This window comes from Macrotis lagotis, chromosome 5, assembly GCF_037893015.1.
Source record: "Macrotis lagotis isolate mMagLag1 chromosome 5, bilby.v1.9.chrom.fasta, whole genome shotgun sequence".
Lineage (NCBI taxonomy): Eukaryota > Metazoa > Chordata > Mammalia > Peramelemorphia > Peramelidae > Macrotis > Macrotis lagotis.
In genome coordinates, this window is record NC_133662.1 from 150,624,004 (window position 1) to 150,645,912 (window position 21,909).

Below are 21,909 nucleotides of genomic sequence, written 5' to 3' on the forward strand. Positions count from 1 at the left end.
AGAAGTGAAGAGGAAAGAAATAGGATAGTGAGCAGGCAGTTTAGAATCATCAAAGGAATAAAGGAATCTATTTTTTCCCCTTAAGGATTGAAAAGAGATCTGAGAATGCTTGTAAGTAAACAGTTAAGACCACAATAGAGAAAGAGAGATTGGAACTATATATGAAAGTAATTAATTATTATTACCAAATCTGAAAGAGATGGAAGAGAATGGAAACAGGGACAAAAATAATAACAAAAATAATAATAAGCCTTAGCAGGGAATAGGGATATCCTTTCTTCTGAGAGGTGATGATGTTGAGAATTTAGGAAATGGAGAACAGAAGCTGATAACATTCACATTAGGTGTGTTTACATAATTTGCTATAATTATGGGGTTATTTAGAATATATTTGGGACACAAGATTAGAAGATAGAATTGTATTGTTTTATACGCAGATTTTTCAGGATCATATTGATTGTATAAAATGTAATATAGCTGTATGAAGAACCTAAATTTTTCTTGGAAGTACTACTTTATTTCCTAAAGTAATCCTATAGTTTTGTACAAAAGAACAACTTATTAATTTATCTATTCAAATGGTCATAAAATGACACATCATTTAAAATTTTGTATTTTTCCTTGAATTTAATATAAAAAATTGGTGAAGCTCATTTGATTCACATGGGATTCAGGAGGCAATATGTTCAATATACAGAATTGTGGGAATGTAGAACTATAAAGGGACATTCTGGTCTCATTATCTGTCTTCTGATTGATGGGGGAAACTAAGACAAAGAGAAGATAAGTGATTTGCTAATAGCCTATTCAGGCCTAGAACCCAGTTTCCTGATTCCTAGACCTGTGGTCTTTCTATTATACTTTGCTTCTTCTAAAACTATTTAGTCCTGAGGCAGTTAGGTGGCACAGTGGATAGAGCAACCGCCCTGGAGTCAGAAGGACCTGAGTTCAAATCCAGCCTCAGACACTTAAGAATTACCTAGCTGTATGACTTTGGGGAAGTCACTTAACCCTTGAAAAAAAAACCCTACTTAGTCTTTAACAAAACTGAGTCATAGACTTCCAGGCAGAGCCAAAATGGTGGCTTGAAGCTAACAAGCTTCTGGGGCCTTTCCCTACCAAAGGTAAATGAAGCCTCTACTCTGAAACTCACATTACAGATCCTAACAAGAAAAAGAGAAGATTCATAAAAGTTTTCAACTGCAGAGATCATGAAGGATCTTCAGGGAAGGTCTATCTCTTGGGGAGAAAAGGGGAAGAAAAGTCCAGAAGGCAGGAAGTGGGGAAAGCCAGCAGGAGGTTTTTAGCCACAGTGTAATCCAGGTCCAGGCAGCTTAATAATAACAGAAGTTCTGGCAGCTGGATAGCAAGCCAGCAGGGAGGATCCCAACCTCAAACAAAGTCTGAACCCTGAAAACAAAAGACAGGACTGGGTCGGGAACAATCCTCTGTTAAATCAGAACATGGACTAAAGGAAAGGGAATAAGAAAACACCTCTGCAAAAGGCAAGGCCTGGATGGGTTAGGCAAGAATCTTGACCAACAACAAGCCAGGGATTAAACCCCAGTCCAAGCAAAATAAATGCTTGGATCTATAATCCATATACCCAGGAGCAGAACTACAACAACAAAGATAAGCAAAAAAGCTAAAAGAGCACTCACTATAGAAAAATATTTCACAGATAAAGATGACAGCAATGCCATGTCTGAAGAAGAAAGCAGTGAAAAATTACTCACGGAAGTCTCAAAACATATATAAATTGGTCTCAAATACAAAAGCTCATCGAAGAGCTTAAAAAAGAATTTAAAAACCAAAGAAGAGAGAAAGAAGAAAAAATGGAAAAAAAGAAATGAAAGTCATGCAGGAAAATTGTAAAATATTCATCAAAGAATTCAACACCCTTAATAAGGAAACTCAATAGGTAATTGAAGAAAATAAAATCCTAAAAATTAGAATTGAACAGCTTGAAACCAATGAATCTACAAAACTACAGGATTCCATCAAACAAATTCCAAAGACTGAAAATTGAAGAAAATGTGACCTTCTAGGGAAAATGAATGACCTGGAAAACAGATCCAAAAGAGACAATCTACAAACCATTGAACTACTGGAAAGTCTGGACCGACATAAGAACCTGGGAGAAATTATTCAAGAAATTATAAAGGAAAACTGCCTCAATCTACTGGAACAAGGTAACAATATAATAATTGAAAGAATCCAAAGAACCTCTCCAGAAAGAGACCCCAGGCTAAAAACTCCAAGAACTGTAATAGCCAAATTTCCGGACCCTCAAATAAAAGAGAATATTGCAAACAGAAAAAAGAAAATAATTCAAATAAAAAGGGAACACAATCAGACTAACATAGGACTGGTCAGCCTCAACATTGAAGGATCAGAAAAACTGGAATACATATTTCAGAGAGCTAAGGACCTGGGATCACAACCCAGAATGTATTACCATGTAAAATTCAGCATATATTGTCAGGGGAAAAGATGGATGTTCCATGAAATAGAGGATTTCCAGAATTTCCTGACACAAAGACCAGAAATGAACAGAGAATTAATTCACCAAATACATGACTGAAGAGTTATATAAAAAGTAAATGAAAATGGGGACTGAAAAAACAAAAAAAAAACCATCTCTTTTAATCAAATGTTGGTCTCTAAAAGGGAAGGATATGACAATTTTAACTCATTAAAACTCTATATCACTAAGGATAATTAGATGGGAGAATAAAATGGAAGAGAATGGACCTAAAGGATATGGGTTTAATTGAGTCTTGTCTCTCAGTTGAAGAGATCCAAGATCATATCACTATGTCTGAGACAAAAAGCCCTGAAAAAAAAAAGCAGAAGAGTTAATTCTCACTTAAGTATCTCAGCATACCTTGATTCACTTTAATCACAAGGTACTTGTCTAATGAGGACATCATAAGCTGCAAGGACCTGAGTCACTGTCTCTGTTACTTACAATCATTTGTTAGTTTCTCTGGTGAGACCTCCAGAGTCTTCTAGTACTTACAGATCTTTAAGCATTATAAGCTGTGAAGACCTGAGACAATCTCTCTATTACTTACAATCATTTGAAAAGTTCTCAGTGAGATCTCCAGAGCCTCCCAGTACTTAGAAATCTTCATTATTCTTTCATTTAATTAGAGTAGGTTTTGAATTAACCTGTGCTTCACTTAACAAGTTGTTAAGTACCTTGGGTGGGGAGGGGGATAAAGTGAGAGAGACAATAGGCCTTGGACCACTTAACCTGGTGTTAAGTACCCTTGGTGGTGAGATGGGGGAGGTAAAGTATGAAAGAAAATGAGCCTGAAGGGAGGGATAGAAATAGTTCAAGAAATGATATTGCTTTAGATGATACTATGGCTTGTGAGGAGGACTGTGTGTACTTGAAAGGGGGGGTAAGGTTAACAAAATGATTATAATTATAATTTGATGCAATTTGGGTCAATGCTGTTTATCAAGCAATCAAGTAAACAATACATGATGATATCTTGATCACAATAGGAGCTTATTAAGCAAATAGCTGAACTGTTATTGATGATACTTGATTAATAATATTAGAGCACCAAGGGTAGAGACACAAAGATTTATAATTTTTTTAAAGATAATTTTAAAGAGAAAGGAGGGATAATATGAATACTAGGTAAATTCTATTCAATAAATTTAGCCCAGTGAGGAAATAAGATACATTCTCACTTGGGTTTAAAAATCCAACTTAATCTGGGGGGGAGACTGGGAAGGGAAATTTAAATTTTTAAAAGAAAACTCAAAGGGGAAAGTTAGTAAAATTTTGGTGAGGAGAAATAAGAAAAGGAAAGAGATAAATATAAATGGAGAATTAGTAATCTTAAGTATAAATGTGAATGGGATGAATTGAAATGAAATGCTTAGCAGAATGGATTAAAAACCAAATCCTACAATATGTTGTTTACAAGAAACACATTTGAAGCAGAGAGATATATACAGGATATAGGTAAAAGGTTGAAGCAAAATATATTATGCCTTTTATGACAGCAATATGGTACTGATATCTAAATCAGGAAAAGGGTTGAACTCAGTTGAGGTAAAAAAAATCTGGGATAGTGATTCTAATCTCAGACAAAGTAAAAGCAAAAATCAATCTCATTAAAAGGATAAGGAAGGAAACTACATCTTCTTAACAGGCATCATTAGAAATGAAGCTATATCATTACTAAACATATATGCACCTAGTGGTATAATATCCAGATTTCTAGAGGGAAAGCTGAGTGAATTACAAGGAGAAATAAACAGCAAAACTTTAATAATTGGAGACCTCAATCTCCCTCTCTCAGAACTAGATTAATCTAAGAACAAAATAAACAAGAAGGAAGTTAAGAAGGTGAATGAAAGTTTAGAAAACTTAGATATGATTGAGCTCTGGAGAAAACTTAATGGGGATAGAAAAATATACTTTTTTCTCTATAGTACAAGGAACCTTCATCAAAATTAATCATGTACTAAGGCACAAAAAACTAAAATCAAATTTAGAAAGGCAGAAATAATAAATACACACTTTTCAGACCATGATACAATAAAAATTACATGTAATAAAGGGTCAAGGAAAGATAAACCAAGAACTAATTGGTAATTAAATAACTTTATCTTAAATAATGGGTAGATAAAAGAGCAAATAATAATAATAATCACTAATTATATCCAAGAAAATGATAATAATGAGACATCATACCAAAATTTATGGGATGCAGCCAAAGCAGTTTTGAGAGGAAACTTTATATCTTTCAATGACTATATGAGTAAAATAAATAAAGAGGAGATCAATGAATTGGGTATGCAACCAAAAAATGCTAGAAAAAGAACAAATTAATTATCCCCAATTAAATATTGAATTAAATTCTGAAAATCAAGGGAGGGGATTAATAAAATGGAAAGCAAGAAAACTACTGATCTCCCAAATAAAACTAAGAGTTGGTTTTTATGAAAAAGCCATTAAAATAGACAAATCGCTGGCTATTCTGATTAAGAAAAAGAAAGAAGATAACCAAATTACCAGTATCAAAAATGAAAAGGGTTGAACTAACCACCAATGAGGAGTAAATTAAAGAGATAATTCGGAGCTACTTTGCCAAACTATATGCCAATAAATTGGACAATTTGAGTGAAATGGATGAATATTTACAAAAACATAAACTACCCAGATTTATAGAAGAGGAATTAAATTAATTAAATAGCCCCATTTCAGAAAAAGAAATTGAAGAAATCATCAATAAACTCCCTAAGAAAAAGTCTCCAGGTCTGGATGGATTTACAAGTCAATTCTAGCAAAATTTTAAGTAACAATTAGTTCCTATTCTATAGAAACTATTTAAAAAAAATAGGAGTTCTGCCAAATTCCTTTTATGACAGCAATATGGTACTGATATCTAAATCAGGAAGAACCAAAACAGACAAAGAAAATTATAGACCAATCTCCCTAATGAATATTGATGCAAAAAATCTTAAATAAAATTTTAGTAATGAAACTACAGCAAGTCATTATTGGGCAGGCAGCGATGATTCAACATTAGGAAAACACTCAACATAATTAAATATATCAATAGTAAAACCAACAGAAATCATGTGATTTTCTCAATAGATTCTGAAAAAGCCTTTGATAAAATACAAATCCATTCATATTAAAAACACTAGTAAGTTTAGGAATAAATGGAGTTTTCCTTAAAATAATGAATAGTATCTATCTAAGACCATCAACAAATATTATATTTAATGGGAATAAACTCACAGCATTTCCATTAAATTCAGGGATGAAACAAATGGCCCACTATCACCATTACTATTCAATATAGTATTAGAAATGCTAGCAGTTGCAATGAGAAGAAAAAGAAATTGAAGAAATCAGAAATGGCAATGAGGAAGCAAAACTTTCATTCTGCATATCATATGATGGTATACTTAGAGAACCTGAGAAAATCATCTAAAAATCTCTTTGAATCAATTAACCAATCAGCAAAGTAGCAGGATATATATATATATATATATATATATATATATATATATATATATATAACAAACCCACATAAATCAGCAGTTATATTATATATATATATATATATATATATATATATATATATATATATATGAACAACAAAGCCCAAGAACAAGAGATAGAGAAATTCCATTTAAAATAATTGTAGATAACATTAAATATTTGAGAATCTACCTCCCAAGCAAGACAAACCCAGAAACTGTATGAACATAATTATAAAACTCTCTTCACACAAATAAAGTCAGATCTAAATAATTGGAAAAATGTCAAATGCTCATTGTTAGGTCAAGGTAATATAATAAAAAATGACAATTCTATCCAAATTAAATTAGTTATTCAGTGTCATACTAATCAAACTACCAAATAACTACTTTACCAAGCTAGGAAAAATAGTAACAGAATTCATCTGGAGCAACAAAAAGGCAAGAATAGCAAGGGAACTGATGAAAAAAAAAATGTAAAAGAAGGTCGCCTAGCATTACCAGTACTATAAAGCAGCAGTCATCAAAACTGCCTGCTAATGGTTAAGAAATAGAATAATGGATCAGTGATTTAGTATACATTCAAAAGAAAATGCAGTAAACGACTACAGCAATCTACTATTTCACAAACACAAAGAAATCAGCCTCTGGGATAAGAACTCAGTATTTGACAAAAATTGTTGGGAAAACTGGAAAATAGTATAGCAAAAACTAGGCATAGATCCACATCTCACACCCTATACCAAAATAAGGTCATAATGGGTACAGGATTTAGACATAAAGAGTGATTCATAGTTAAATTAATATACCAAAATTTATCCTATCTATCTGATCTATGGAAAAGGGAGACATTTATGACCAAACCAAGAATTAGAGCTGATTAAAAACTGCAAAATGAATGATTTTGACTATATAAAATTAGTACTAATAAAATCAAGCAGAAAGTTGGGAAACAATCTTCACAACCAGGAGTTCTGATAAAGGTCTCATTTCTAAAATATATAGAGAATTGCATAAAATTTATAAGGTCACAAGACATTCCCCCAATTGATAAATGGTCAAAGGATATGAATAGAATCACTATTGATTAGAGAAATGCAAATTAAAACACCTATGAGTTATCATATCACACCTATTAGATTAGCCTAGATGAGAAAAAGGGAAGATGATCAATGTGGAGAGGCTATGGGAGATTGAGACATTGATGCTTTGCTAGTGGATTTGTGAATGGATCCAACCTTTCTGGAAAGCAATATGGAACTATGCCCAAAGAGCAATAAAACTGTTCATACCCTTTGACCCAGCAATTCCAATTCTAGGAATATATCCAGAAGAAATTGTAAAAAATGGGAAAAATCCTACATGTTCCAAAACATTCATAGTAGCTCTTTTTGAAGTGGTAAAGAATTGGAAATTGAGGGGATGCCAATCAATTGAGGAATGACTAAACAAGTTATGGTATATGAATTCTATGAAATATTCTTGTTCTATAAGAAACAATAAATGGTTGGACTCTAGAGAAACATGGAATGATTTACGAGATCTGATGTTGAGCCAAGAGAACAATTGATATTATGAGATGATCCTAATGGAAGCAACCCCTCTTGGCAGTCCAAAGATTTAGGACAACCATATTTAACAGAAGAAGAAAAATCAAACTAAAAAAATCAAAGCTGACAAACACCCTACCAAATCTGACTTTATAAAAATTATCTCTTATGTATCTCTTCCTTAATCCTAATTCCTCATGCCAAAATTACTAATTTCTAAATATGTTTAATGAAATATGTATGTAAAATGCTAACCTGACTGTTCCCAAATGAGGGGAGGGGGGTAGGAAGTAAGAGTGGAGGGAAACTTTTTAACTTGAAAATATGCATGTACAAATGAATGAAAATAAATAAATTAGAAAAAAACTGAGTCATAGGGAATTTATCTATATAAATCAGGTACTGATTCAGATTACAATTGTTTGGGATATCCTGGTACACACTTTACTACTGTTTGTAATAAATTATTTCCTGACAATTTTGTTGATAGATTAGAACCTGCCCCCACATAGTTCTTATATTGCTTTACAGAAATGAGCAGATTAGCTGTGTTTAATAGGCTTTTTGTCCTTCACTTATCTTACAGGATGGAGAGGAGAAAAATGGGCTCTTCCAAAGAAGTGTAAATCACTCCCAGATACAGAGAGAAGTCTGTGTTTCTATAATAATCAGTGCTGAGGTATCCTTCTTAAAAATCTTAGAAATTCAATGGAAAGTCTCTTAAAGGCACATAATTTCACTCCTGTCATGTATCTCACTAAGTTTGCTTTTCTAACTTCCCAGAGGACTAGAATACAAAATACCAGAATGTTTTAATGTTTGAAAAGCAAAATAAAACTATAGGGTGAAAGGGTGTGTGTGTGGGGGGGTGGCAATATAGTTCTTTTGAAAAACTGATGTTTCTGGTCATATTAGAACAGAATAATTGATAGCAGCTGCAGATGGTTAGGTTTGGGCATGTACCTCCCCAGGCAATAATTTCTTTGATATTCTCAATGGTATGTGGTGAACTATGAAAGAGTGATATTAAACCACAGTTCCTTCATAGAGAGAAGATAGATAAATAGATAGATAGATAGATAGATAGATAGATGGATGGATAGATAGATAGATAGAAACTTGAGCTGATCCTACATCTCAGTAAATTTTTCCAACTCCTTTTAGAACTTTAACATTACATTAATTTGTTTGTATCTAATGGTCAAGTGAATCTTTTTCATCCTTTGCATTTCCTTCATTCATTCTTTGCTTCCTTGCTGTGTGGCATTACAGGGCAGAGGAAAGCAGGCAGAAAACAGTGTATACCCTGACAGTATCGATCTCATTTGTAAAAAGATTTCATGAAACAGAAAATGGTAAGCCTCACTGGTAAGAAAAGAAAGCTTTGAAGGGTAAATTGAATCTAAATTTCTATTGACAAAATTCAATAGATAAAGAGAAATAATTTTGTTTTCTTGCTCCCTATAGGTTTTTGTAATAGCAGCAGCAGCAGCAGCAGCAGCAGCAGCAGCAGCAGCAGCAGCAGCAGCAGCAGCAGCAGCAGCAGCACTTGTCTTAATAGTAGCCATCATCATTGTTGTAGTAGATAGTAGTACTACTAGTAGTAATGCCACTATGATGATGACAAAGGATGACTACTATTACTGGCTGGGCAGCTGAGTGACTCAGTGGTTAGATTTTGGGCCTGGAGCCATGAAAACTCCTTTTCTTAAGTTAAAATCTGACCTCAGAAACTTACTAGTTATGTGATCCAGGGCAAGTCACTTAGCTCTTGGTTTCCTCAGCAATAAGATGAACTGGAGAAAAAAATGGCAAACCATTCCAGTATCTTTTTTTTAGGTTTTTGCAAGGGAAATGGGGTTCAGTGGCTTGCCCAAGGCCACACAGCTAGGTAATTATTAAATGTTTGAGACCGGATTTGAACCCAGGTACTCCTGACTCCAGGGCTGGTGCTTTATCCACTGCGCCACCTAGCTGCCCCTCCAGTATCTTTTCTAAGAAAATCTCATATTTTCTTATAATAGGCACTATTATAAGAAATGAACAACACTATTATTAGAAATTTTTTATTTAAATTAAATTAAATTTTAAAATTTAAATGTAAAATAACTAAATAAAAATATTTATTTAAAAACTACTTCTAGGGGCAGCTGGGTGGCGCAGTGGATAGAGCACCAGTCCTGAGTTCAAATACTACCTCAGATACTTAATAATTACCTAGTTGTGTGGCCTTGGGTAAGCCACTAAACCCCAATTGACTTTCAAAAAAACCCCTAAAAAACTACTTCTAGCATTTTTATAGAGCTTTAGGTTTGCAAGTTTCAATAAATGTTTATTTACTTTACTCCTCTCACTATGAGAATCAATATCTTATTTGATAATATCATTATCTTATGAGATAACATGTTATCTAATTTGATCTTCATAATAATTTTAGATGTAGAAGCCATTAATATTCCCATTTTCAGATAAGGAAATAATGATAGGAGGTTATAGGACTTGACCAGATTTAGAGAATTAGTGAATATCTGAATTAGGATTTGAATTCAACTCTAACTTAATCTAAGTTCAGTATGTTACCTACTGTGGTATCTAGTCCCCTCTGATACTGGCAATAAGCAAGTAGAAAGGAGAAAAATTTGGTATTGATGTAATAAAGTGAAGGGTCCTGATTATTTTCATATCAATTAGCTAAAAGTTGTGAATGTTGTAATGTGTACAAAACTATTTTTTAAAATTATTTTAATATACCTTTGCTTTAAGAACCTTCTATTAGTCATTGGTTTTCAGCTTAACTATTCTTTTGTACAAGTAGAAACAAAAGGGCATAAAAGGCTATTAAAATAATTATAGAAGCACAAGTTGTAAATTATCTGTTGATTCAGTCTGTCAGCAACTATGTCAATTGCTTCAATGATAAGACTAATAAGATATGGAACTGGTCATAAATGACTTTAGACATCTGGATCAGATATAAATCATCAGACTGGTCAGTGGGATCCATTCTGACGTGCATTCTCTTCATTTGAGGCAGTAGATGTCAGGAAATATTGTGCTTCTCAAATTATGTGGATTTTCCACAATTCTGCTAAGCATGATGGGATGTAAAGAGCAATGTAACAGAATGAAATAATGGAAATTCAGTCTGGCTGTCTCATCAGAGGGAGATAAAGCCAAATTAAACAGAGTATTTACTGTGGCCTGAATTCATTGGCTAAGTGAATTATTTTCAGGTTGATGTGCACATGCAAATAATCATTTAATCAACACTGCTTTCTTAGAAAAATTCTAAAACAGGAGACTACCAAACACCTTTCAGAAGCTCAGATGACTGGATTATATATAGTTCCAGTACCATATTTGCATGTAAACATGTATGTTATTGTTCGGAAAAAAAATCAATGTTTCATTCATACAAAATTCCCTAGGGCCAAAAAACCCCCCAAAAGTACAGGTAGCTTGTTAGACTACATGTCTAATCATCCCCAGACATGGAGTCAGCAGGATAGTACTCATGCCTGATCCAACATATCTGATTCATTCAGTAGTTCCCCTGATTGTGCAAAAATTATCATTTGGTTACAATTTAGTAAAACTAGTATAATTATCTTACCTCTTTTAATCCACTGAGAATAATAAACCATTTCAGCATTAAACTATTCTTCTTTCTTTTATCTCCTAGGTTTATCTCATCACATTTTTTTTCTTTAAACATTTGGGAATTAACTTCCTCCTTAACAAAACAAGAAATTGTACTTTTGGAATTATAGTAATATCTTTTTTATATAGCATTATAGGTGCTTGAAGGGATCTACCTAAGTGAATTTTTCAAAGAGCAAAATTTAGCCCTTTAGACACCCAAACTTTTAAAAAGAACGCTGTCCTTTGCAGGGAATCTTTCCAAAATTCATTACATGCATCTCTGTTTTTAAACAATTTAAGTTTTTACAAAATTATTACTAAAAATATTCATGATAGCATTAGAAACATGATTTATTATATTAAGCTTTCTGGTATATATGATATTTTTAGATATTATTGAGCTACAAAGAGATATTTTCCCCTTCACTATATAAAGTTAAATTACTGCATTTTATGAGATCTGTCAGGTTGTGAAGTATTGTTTTTTTTGGGGGGGGGTTATTTCCCTAATTGTAAAGGTTTCAGTCATTCTGTTGTTTCCCACTATTTTCTCGCTGCTTCTATGAACCTCACAGGTTCACCCTTCTATGATTTCCTTGCCATTCCCATGGAATGCTGATGCTTATCTTTCCCCCATCCTATTTTACAGCTCCCTTTTAAGTTTTTCTTCATTCATTAGAATGTAAACTTCTTAAAGAAAGGGATTGCCTAGTGTTCTACTTGGATTTATATGCCCAATGTTTAAAACAGTTGCTGGTGTATAATAAGTACTTGATAAAAGCTTGCTGATTTGTTGTTTCTGCTTCTGATAATCTATTGATTACTCATCATTAAGTCGTTTAAAAAGAACTGTATAAAAATCATTCTATGTATATAGTAATGATGAGGTACTATTACCCATGTAGATCACATATGTTTATATGGATGTCTAGTTGTGGCTCACATGGAGGCAAGGATACATATCTCTACTATTTTCTCTCCCTATCCTTTTCCAAGAGAGACTTTGATTCTTGTCATGAAGGGAAACAGGAGGTTAGGGAGAGGCTAGCCCATCTGCTTTCCTCAGAGAGAGATTGTACTGGGCTAGAACTACATCTGTTTGTTTCCATAATTATTATTAGTCTAGAAGTTGTGATTTAAGTTCAAGATAACTTCTTGATCACTGTTTTTGATGGGTAAAAAGGGCTCCATGCTCTATATTCAAGGCTTGAACTCATTCATACCTGATTCCAGTTCTATAATGACCATTTATAACAAATAAGGTCAAATTATCCAAGTCAGTAAGAAAATAGAAATCAGAGGAAGTACAAAAAAAAAAAATATATATATATATATTACATATGACATTTTATTTTATATATTATATAAAGGTTCTTTGATGACAGAGTATCTTCACTTTTATAATTGTATCCCCAGATAGAATAATAATAATAATAGTGTGAAATAATTATTAATATAACATACATTCATATATACAGATAATATAATTTGAAGCAGTTCTCCCATTTGAAATGATTCAATTAAGAGGGAGGGATTCCCAGATACTCTCCAAGGGGAAATTTCCTTAAAGTCTCTAAGCATAATAAGCTAGGAGTTAGGACATGATCAATTTTCTACATGTTGAGTTTTTCCCTGACTCTTTTCCCCCTTCATGCATCTAAAGAGGTTGGAATTACCTATCTTCTCTCTCAAAGCTGGAAGCTAAAAGAGTAGAGTCTCCCTTTCTCTCTAGCTCTCACCAATTCTGCTCACTCCTTAGGCAGATTTGGGACATTGACTAATCAATCTCCCCATTGAATCAAGAATTTCTGAGTAGCATAAGAGTAGAAAATTAATTTTCAAGGGGCTTGGATGGTTTGCCCACAGAATAAAATTGATATTCATTGTGATAATGATTTGGCAAGAATTTGATGCAACTTTGAAACTATTTAGCATATGGACTTTGTAATAACGATATATATCGAAGAAATTTTTTGACCTTGAAGAATAGGATAAAAACTATCTACATTAACCTAGACACAATACAAGACAGCAGATATGAATCATATATGAAGTAAAGTAAAAGTGAAGGAGATGTAGAATAATTAATAAAAGGGGTGGCTAGGTGGCACAGTAGGTAGAGCACCAGCCCTGGAGTCAGGAGTACCTGAGTTCAAATGCGGCCTCAGACATTTAATAATTACCTAGCTGTGTGGCCTTGGGCAAGCCACTGAACCCCATTTGCCTTGCAAAAAAAACCTAAAAAAGTTTAAAAAAGAATAATTAAAAAAGAAAATTAATTGGAAGACAATAATGATGATCAGATTTATACATACAAAAAGAATATGAATAAAAAACTGACCTTGAAATTTCGATATAAGGAATGAATACTATATTTGCAGTATTATTAAGCCATGTTAAAATGAAATTCAATATTAGAACATGGAGTAGAAATGGAATGATATAGAATTAATAAAAAAGAAATTGGGAGAATGATAGAGTAGTAGTACTAAATAACAAGAAAGAATTTATGTGGTACAGTGGATAGAGCACTGGCCCTGGAGTCAGGAGGACTTGAGTGCAAATTTAGACTCAGACATTAAATAATTGTCTAGCTTTGTGACCTTAGGCAAATCACTTGACCCCATTGCCATAAATAAAACAAAATTTTTTTTAAAAAAAGAAAAAATTTGAATGTAAATTCATGAAACCAAGATGGAAGCCTAAGAAAGCATTTGTGTAATCAAGAAGAAAAAAATACATGATTATTGTGGTAGAATACTATGAACCAATCAGACTACATTCCTAATATAATATAGGAAATCAACATAAATATTTTGTATTAATATGAGTCTTTAACTATCTAGATATGTACTAGAAATTTCAGTCTAATAAATATAGTGTTGTTAATAAATTCTTGTCTCAATAATCTCATTTTGTAATAGGTAGGAAAAGGGATGGGAGAAAGAGCTATCATTTGTTTAATTTTGATAGATAAGAAAATGCTGGTAAATTGAAAAATAGAGGAAACTTTGGAGAAAGTTATCATGTTAGTAGTCAGAATAGAAAAGAAAGTAACTTTAACCACTCTGACATTTTCCTAAATTTTAGGAAAGCAAATCATTGTATGAAATTCAGAGAAAGTAATAGACATAATTTCAAGGTCAGAGGTAAGAAAAATGTGTGATAGCTCAAGACAGATGGAAGTTTACAAAAATAAAATTGTGACAATAGAATTACAATATAATTAAAGCTTTATCTCAGTGAGGTAGAAAAGGGAGACACACACCTAAATATTCTAATGTGGTGGAACAAGGAACTCTATGTAAGCTAATATATTTGTAAGGAATGTACTAAAAAAGGAAGGAAAGGAAGGTTAATAACATAAGGAATGAATGGCTCAGTTGAAGTTTGTTCAAAAATCCTAAGAAAATTTTAAAAATTACTTTTAAATGTATATTTACAGAAAGCAGAATAAAGATAAAGGACAGGTGCTTTAATGTTTAGAGAGGACAGAAAGAAAACTTATTAAGCATTTTGATTATGTTTCTCCACCAAGGAAAAGAATTTTTAGCCTGGAGAAGACAGCACAAATATTTTAAAGAGGAAATTGAAGATGGATGTCAAGATAAGTAAAGATAGGTAAGAATATTAGAAGAAAGGATCTGTTGATTTGATTGAGTTCAAGTCTACAATCTCACATGAATTACATCTCATAATATTGATAGAACATGAAGATTAACTTTTGATTAATGTGTAATCATGGAGAATGGAAAAGACATTAAAAGTCAGAAGATGGGCAAATATATTAATTTTCAATGAGGTGGGAAAAGGGTTCCAGAGACCAGAAGCTTAACAATGAGTTATGGAAAAATTAGAGAGGATTATTAAATACATGATTTTGTGTTCCCTTTGAAAGTGAAATTAGGTACTAGCGGGCAGCTAGGTAGCATAATGGATAGAATACCAGCTCTGGCGTTAAGAGGACCTGAGTTCAAATTCGGTTTCAGACATTTAATACTTACTTAGCTGTGTGATCTTGGGCAAGTCACTTAACCTCATTGCCTTGCAAAAACAATAAAAGAAAGAAATTAGGTAATAGCATTAGGTAATTAGGTAATACCATTTCTCTCTTCTATTGTGTTTATTGAATGATTGAAACAAAGTTGTCTTCTACTACTCCTTTGTTGCCTAGATCAGAGATTGCCCTTAATTAAAGGATTAAAATGATTTAGCCATTTCAACTCTGGAATTTTCAATCCCATTAGTTTCTTCCACCCCCACTGCTTTGATTGGTGAATGTCTCAGATAATCCACTATTTTTAAGTCAGCCAACAACCATGCTTTACTTTGCTCCCTTAGCCATATTGTCACCAGCTGTCTGCAACCTCTTGCATGTTCTCTATTCCTCCTTCCCAACTTTCCAGTTACGGATCCATAATGGAACCAGTACTTGGATTGCTATTGGAATGAAGTATCAGTGTACTCCCTTGAGGCTCTTGCAGTCTGTATTTTTTCAAATGAAGCAACTCTCCCTGGGTATCATTCCTCCATGTGTTAGTTATCTCTCCCTTTAAGGTTCTTTGATAGCAGAGTATGTCTTCATTTTTCTATATTACCCCCAGAGCTTAGCACCATGCTTGAGAGCACTAAATAATATTTTGACTCCTCCGTTTCTTCATTATTTATTCATTTATAAGTTTGAAATGATTGATATTTGAGGTAATTAAATCCTTATTCCTCAAAATTCTGTAATGAGAGGGGCAGCTAGGTGGTGCAGTGGATAGAGCACCAGCCCTGGAGTCAGGAGTACCTGGGTTCAAATCTGGTCTCAGACACTTAATAATTACCTAGCCGTGTGGCCTTGGGCAAGCCTCTTAACCCTATTGCCTTGCAAAAACTAAAAAAAAAAAATCTGTAATGAGTACTACAACTTTCCCCTCAGGTGTTCCTTGGCACTCTGAAAAGCCAAATGCTACTTTCTATATTCATGCTTCCTTCTTCTTCTTTTATTTTTGCAAGGCAATAGGGTTAAGTGATTTTTCCCAAGGTCACACAAGTAGTTAATTATTATGTTTATGAGGTTGGCTTTGAATTCAGATCCTCCTGACTTCAGGCCTGTTGCTCTATCCACTGCACCACCTAGCTGCCCCATGCTTCCTTTCTATACTTAACTTTGTTCCCAAGTAATTTTATCCTAACATCATTAACCTGATCAATTCATACTTGTTGAAGACTGGTGCTGCACACTTCTTAAGGTCCATGACATAAGTCTATTATAAAAGTAACTTTTCTAATCCTGTGGAATTTTAAATTTCCTTTGGAATAGGTTCTTTTTGTTGAAATCCAGAGTCTCCATTTCATAAGAATTCATTATATATATATATTTTATTTGAGGGTAGAGTTTGGATTAGTTGGCCTCTATGTTTTCTTGTAGCTTGAATATTCTATGATTATATGAATCTATTTAAGCAGAGCCTAGTTGATCACCTACCAGTAATACTTTGGGTAGGCTTCTAAAGAGGATGGGATCATTGACTTAGATCTACCTCTATTTCTACTATTCCTTGATTCTCTTTCTATAATGGAAAGAAACCATTTATTTTTTTTTAGTTCTGAGTTCTTCTGTTCTTGACTGGTCAAGGTAGTCAAAATTTGATTTTACTGATAGATTTATACTATAACATTTTTTTTCATTCACTCTAATGTAAGGGAATGTCTGCCTATTTATTTCTCTCCCCTCTTCTTCTACCATCCATTCTTCTCTTTACCTACTTACCTCTTCATCCATCCATCTCTTTATGAAATCAATTTTTGATGTAATCTATCATTGATCTAATCTTTCTATATTATTTATCTTTGATCTGAATATGTGATTTTTTTTATTGGCCTGAAGAATTCCAAGGATGGAAAATCCTCACTAATGTAGATTGATAACCCATGTGGTATTTATTGTTCCCAGGGAGATACCTAGAGGCCTAGAGGCACTGAGTGGTTAAGTGCATGCCTACATATATCTATCTATCTATCTATCTATCTATAAATATATTCTATAAGGCAAAGATTTATATAATCATCATATATTCAAGTGTATGTTATAGTTTGAAAAAATTGGCAATTGAGAAATGGAATCTATGAGTCAAAACAAATATAAGGAAAATTTCATTTTAACATTTGCTTTATGGATGCACTTTACTATTCCTTAGATAGAATAAGTCTCATAATGTTCATCTGTTATTATACTACTTTACCTACAGAAAATAAAAGAATGAAGTCACAATAGTATGATTGGCAGAGGGGGGAAAACCAATACATTTTCAGAATGGATAATTCTGCATTTAGAAGGAGTTTAAATTCATAAACTTTTTTGATTGAATTCATTAATTTGTTAAATGTTTTCTCTCTATTTTAGTGTCAATATTGATCAAATAAGAAATTCAATTTTTGCATTTCTCGTTTATTCACACTTAATACAACCCATTGTTTTGTAAGAGAGCTCTCTTATGGCTAAATTATTATAAAGTCTTCAAGTCCCATTGTTGATCTAATCCCTTATTTAGTGGATTTCAAATAAACTTGAATTTGAATTGTGTTTAAAATACAGAGTACATTTTTAATGAGAGAATCTTCTTTATATTTTCTGTCATGTTTTACAAATGTAGATCTTAGAGCATTGCCTAAGAAAAATAAATATGGATTTGCATGTCTTTCTTCCATCATTTTCAGAATGATTCTTCCAGAAACTTTCCTAGATATTTCATTGAATTGTATGCTGTTGGTCACTGAAATTTTGTAGATTGTTGTGCTGACTCAGGGGGACAGGAGTGAAGTGGGAATGGGGGACACAGACAAGACACAAATACACAACAATGTAGAGACAAGGACAGAAACAAAGCTAGAGAAAGCAGGCCACATTTTCTTTACATCTGTACCTGTTTAATGATGCATAGAGGTATTTTTGGTGATTTAGGGAGAAAATTTAAATTTCAGTTGCTTACAGTATGAATAACTACATTTTTTGTGACCTTTGTTTATTTTTTTTTACTAATAACTTGGTGGAAACTGCCACTATTCACACTTTAATAAGCAGATTAGATTTAATCTGATCTGTACCCGGTCCACATTTGTTCTTTGTCCTTGCATATAGTAGGTTTTTTCTACCTCTTCTTCACTACAAATGGAAAACAGTAAATACAGAGATTATTTGTTCTGCCTTTTGCCCTTTCTCTGTGAGTTATGTAATAGTTTATCTAACTGGGTAGAATTATATATATATATATATATATATATATATATATATATGTATATGTATGTATATGTATGTATACACACACACACACACACACACACACACACACACACACACATTTGGCTCCTAGGAGAGCTTCCAGTCATGTGTACCTTGTTATTACTATCAAGTCGATTGACTTCTACAGTAAGCTTATAAAAGAAAGAATACTATGGTATCTCTCTGCTCATTCCCTGACTCACTAGCACAATTAACTTCTTAGGATATAGAAAAGGAATCATAATCATGAAAAGATATTTCCTGAACTATGCTACATATATATATATATATATATATATATATATATATATATATATATATATATATAAATTCTCAATTTACTTATAAATATTATTAGTGAATCTGACTAAATGTTACCACATGTTGGGGCAGGCTAGTATCAAGATATACTTGTAACAATAAATGAGGTTTATTACTTTTCCCAACCTTAGTTATTTTTACTTTATGCTTGAATAGAATGAAAATCCTTTGTCTCTATAAAGAGCTCCTGTAGTTAAAAGCAAACATTTAAACTGTGCCAATTCTGAGTATTTTTGTGCCCCGATAAAGGATATTTTATTCTACTCCTCCTTGAAGATTTCAAATGTGGAAGCAGAAAGGGTCAATAATTAGTATAGGCAGTAGCAGTTCCCAGAGTAGAATCCAGTTCTTGAATACCTAGTACAGTATGACGGGGAGACACTGGCACAGGAATGTCCCATCATGATGTGTCCTCATCAGTGAACATATTGTGCTCTATGTACAAAGCAGAATTGAAGTATCTCAAAAGAACTATAAGATGAGCAAATTTAGAGAATCTACTCCAAATATTCATAAGGACTATTTGCACCCAGCCTGTTACAGAGCATTCTTGTTTGATCATATTGGCCTGATCAGCCATTCCTATGCATTGTAACCTGACTCTAATAGTGATGTCATTTTGGTCTTCTTTAAGAATGAAGGATATCAACTAACCAACTAATGTAGTATAAGATTGAAGAATTTGGGCATAGCTTTTCCTTGTTTATGTCAGTTAAAAGTAGATAAAAGTCTTTTGATCTATTATTTTGTATTTTATTTTTCCCATTGTACATCCAAAATCTAGTTCCAACATTCACTTTTAAAACTTCGAGTTATGAATTCTCTCCCTCCCCCCCTCATATCTTCATTGAGATAGCAAATTATCTGACATAGGTTAAAAATGTGTAGTCATGAAAAACATAACCACAGTAGTCATGTTGTAAAAGTAAATATACCTGCATTCCCCCAAAATAAAGATCTTAAGAAAAATAAAGTTAAAAAAAGTATGCTTCAATCTGTTTTCAGAAACTATCATCTCTGTCTTTGGAATAGATGGTATCTTTTATTATAAGGCCTTCAGATTTCGTCAGACATCACATCATGACTAATAAAAGGTAAGTCATTCACAGCAGATCCTCCAACCACATTGCATTTCCCATTTTATCTGCTCATGTAACTTTTTTTACTGAGAGCATCCTGTTCATCATTTCTTATAACAGAGTAGTATTTCATCTTAATCACATACTGCAATATGTTCAGCCATTCCCCAATTGAAGGGCATCCCCTCAATTTCTAGCTACCTGCCACCAGGAAAGTGCTGCTATGAATATCCTTATACATATGGGTCCTTTTCCTTCCTGTTTTTCATCTCTTCTGGAATATAGACCTAGTAGGTCAAAAAGCACATTTCATGTATGATTTTATAACCCTTTAGTCATAGTTCCAAATTACTTTATAGACTTGTTCAATCATTTAACAGCTCCTTCAACAATGCACCAATCTAATTTTCCTTACATCACTTCCAATATTTGTTTTCTTTTTCTGTCCCATTAGTAAATCCAATAAGTATAAGGTAGTACCTCAGAGCTCTTCCAAACTACATTTCTCCTATCAAAAGTGAGTTAGGATATTTTAAAAAATGATTTAAAGGGAGGAAGTTGGGGGAATCAGTAGATAGAGCAGTGGCCCTAGAGTCTTATGATTTACCTTTCCTGTTAACCTTTTTATGCTTCACTTGAGTCTTGTATTTGAAGATCATATCTTCCATTCTGCTCTGGTCATTTCATCACGAAAGGTTGAAGGTCTCCTATTTTATTGAATGTCCATCTTTTCCCCTTGAAAGTATATGTTCAGGAGGCGGAGCCAAGATGGCGACCTGAGGGATCGAGTCTTAGGAGCTCTCTGATAAAAACTCCTAAACTAAGGACTCTAACTAAACTTTCAAGAGACAGAACCCACAAAGGGACCCAGTGAGGCAGTTCTCCTACTCAAGGTAACCTGGAAAAGAGCAGAAAGGCTCTGCTCCCTGGGGTTGGAGGGGCACCCGCCAGAGCCAAAGAACTTCAGCCTCCAGGAGGCAGCCCCAGGGCGCTGGGAGCCGCAGCTCACAGCATCGGGGGAGTCTCTTGAGCTGCACCCCGGGGAGCACTGGGCACAAAGTGGGGGAACAGCAGGGGACCTCTGCCAGAGCGAGCATGTGGAGCCCAGCCCTCAGGGCACACAAGGAGCAGCATGGTCTTTCGGCAGCCTAGACCCGGAAACAGAAGCTGGCAGAGCCGGTAAGCAGGAGCCCACAGGGCATGAGCCCATTGAGCTGAGGGAGGGGAGTGAAGAGAGAGAGACTGCAGAGCTCTGTCCTCTGCCCCTGGAACAGGAATCTGGGGCTCTGGCCACATTCAGATCCTGATCCCAGTCTAGCCCCCCCCATAGAAAAACAGGGCCCCCCCACCTCAACCCCGTGGCAGAGGGGGTTGCTTATGGTCACTCACAGACCAGGAGGGAGGACAGAGCCTCACATGCTGAGACCCTTGTGAGAGTGTCCCAAAAGCTCAGGAAGCACCCCAAAAAACAGGCTTAGGCTGGGAAAATGAACAAGCAAAGAAGCAAGAGGAAGACCATTGAGAAATACATTGCAAATGAGCCCAAGAAGGATCAAAATACTCAGTCTGAAGATGAGGAAGCACAAGCTCCTACATCTAAAGACTCCAAGAAAAAACAGAAATTGGGCTCAGGCTATGATAGAGCTCAAAAAAGACTTTGAAAATCAAATAAGGGAGTTGGAAGAAAAACTGGGAAAAGAAAGGAGAGAGATGCAGGAAAAACATGAAAATGAAGTCAGCAGCTTAGTCAAGGAAATCCAAAAAAATGCTGAAGAAAATAGCATGCTAAAAACCAGCTTAGGTCAAATGGATAAAACAGTTCAAAAAGTTATTGAGGAGAAGAATGCCTTAAAAAGCAAAATTGGCCAGATGGAAAAAGAGATAAGAAAACTCTCTGAGGGGAACAAATCCTTCAGACAAAGAATAGAATTCAGGGAGATTGATGAATTTACCAGAAATCAGGAATCAATACTTCAAAACCAAAAAAAAAAAGAAAAATTAGAAGAAAATGTGAAATATCTCATTGAAAAAA

The 21,909-nt window shown here is 33.9% G+C and overlaps 1 long non-coding RNA gene across 2 annotated transcripts in view; it reads left to right on the forward strand.

The window, feature by feature from the left end:
• The window catches only part of LOC141488030 (uncharacterized), a 95,969-nt gene extending 86,360 nt beyond the window's left edge, over positions 1 to 9,609 (forward strand). The window contains exons 2-4 of one of the 2 annotated variants that reach the window (XR_012468569.1): positions 8,155 to 8,247; positions 8,841 to 8,923; positions 9,036 to 9,609. This is a non-coding gene — a long non-coding RNA (uncharacterized LOC141488030). Of the gene's footprint in view, positions 1 to 8,032; positions 8,248 to 8,840; positions 8,924 to 9,035 lie in introns of those variants that run through there. The other variant, XR_012468568.1, reaches the window with a different exon arrangement.
• The last annotated feature ends 12,300 nt before the right edge of the window (positions 9,610 to 21,909 follow it).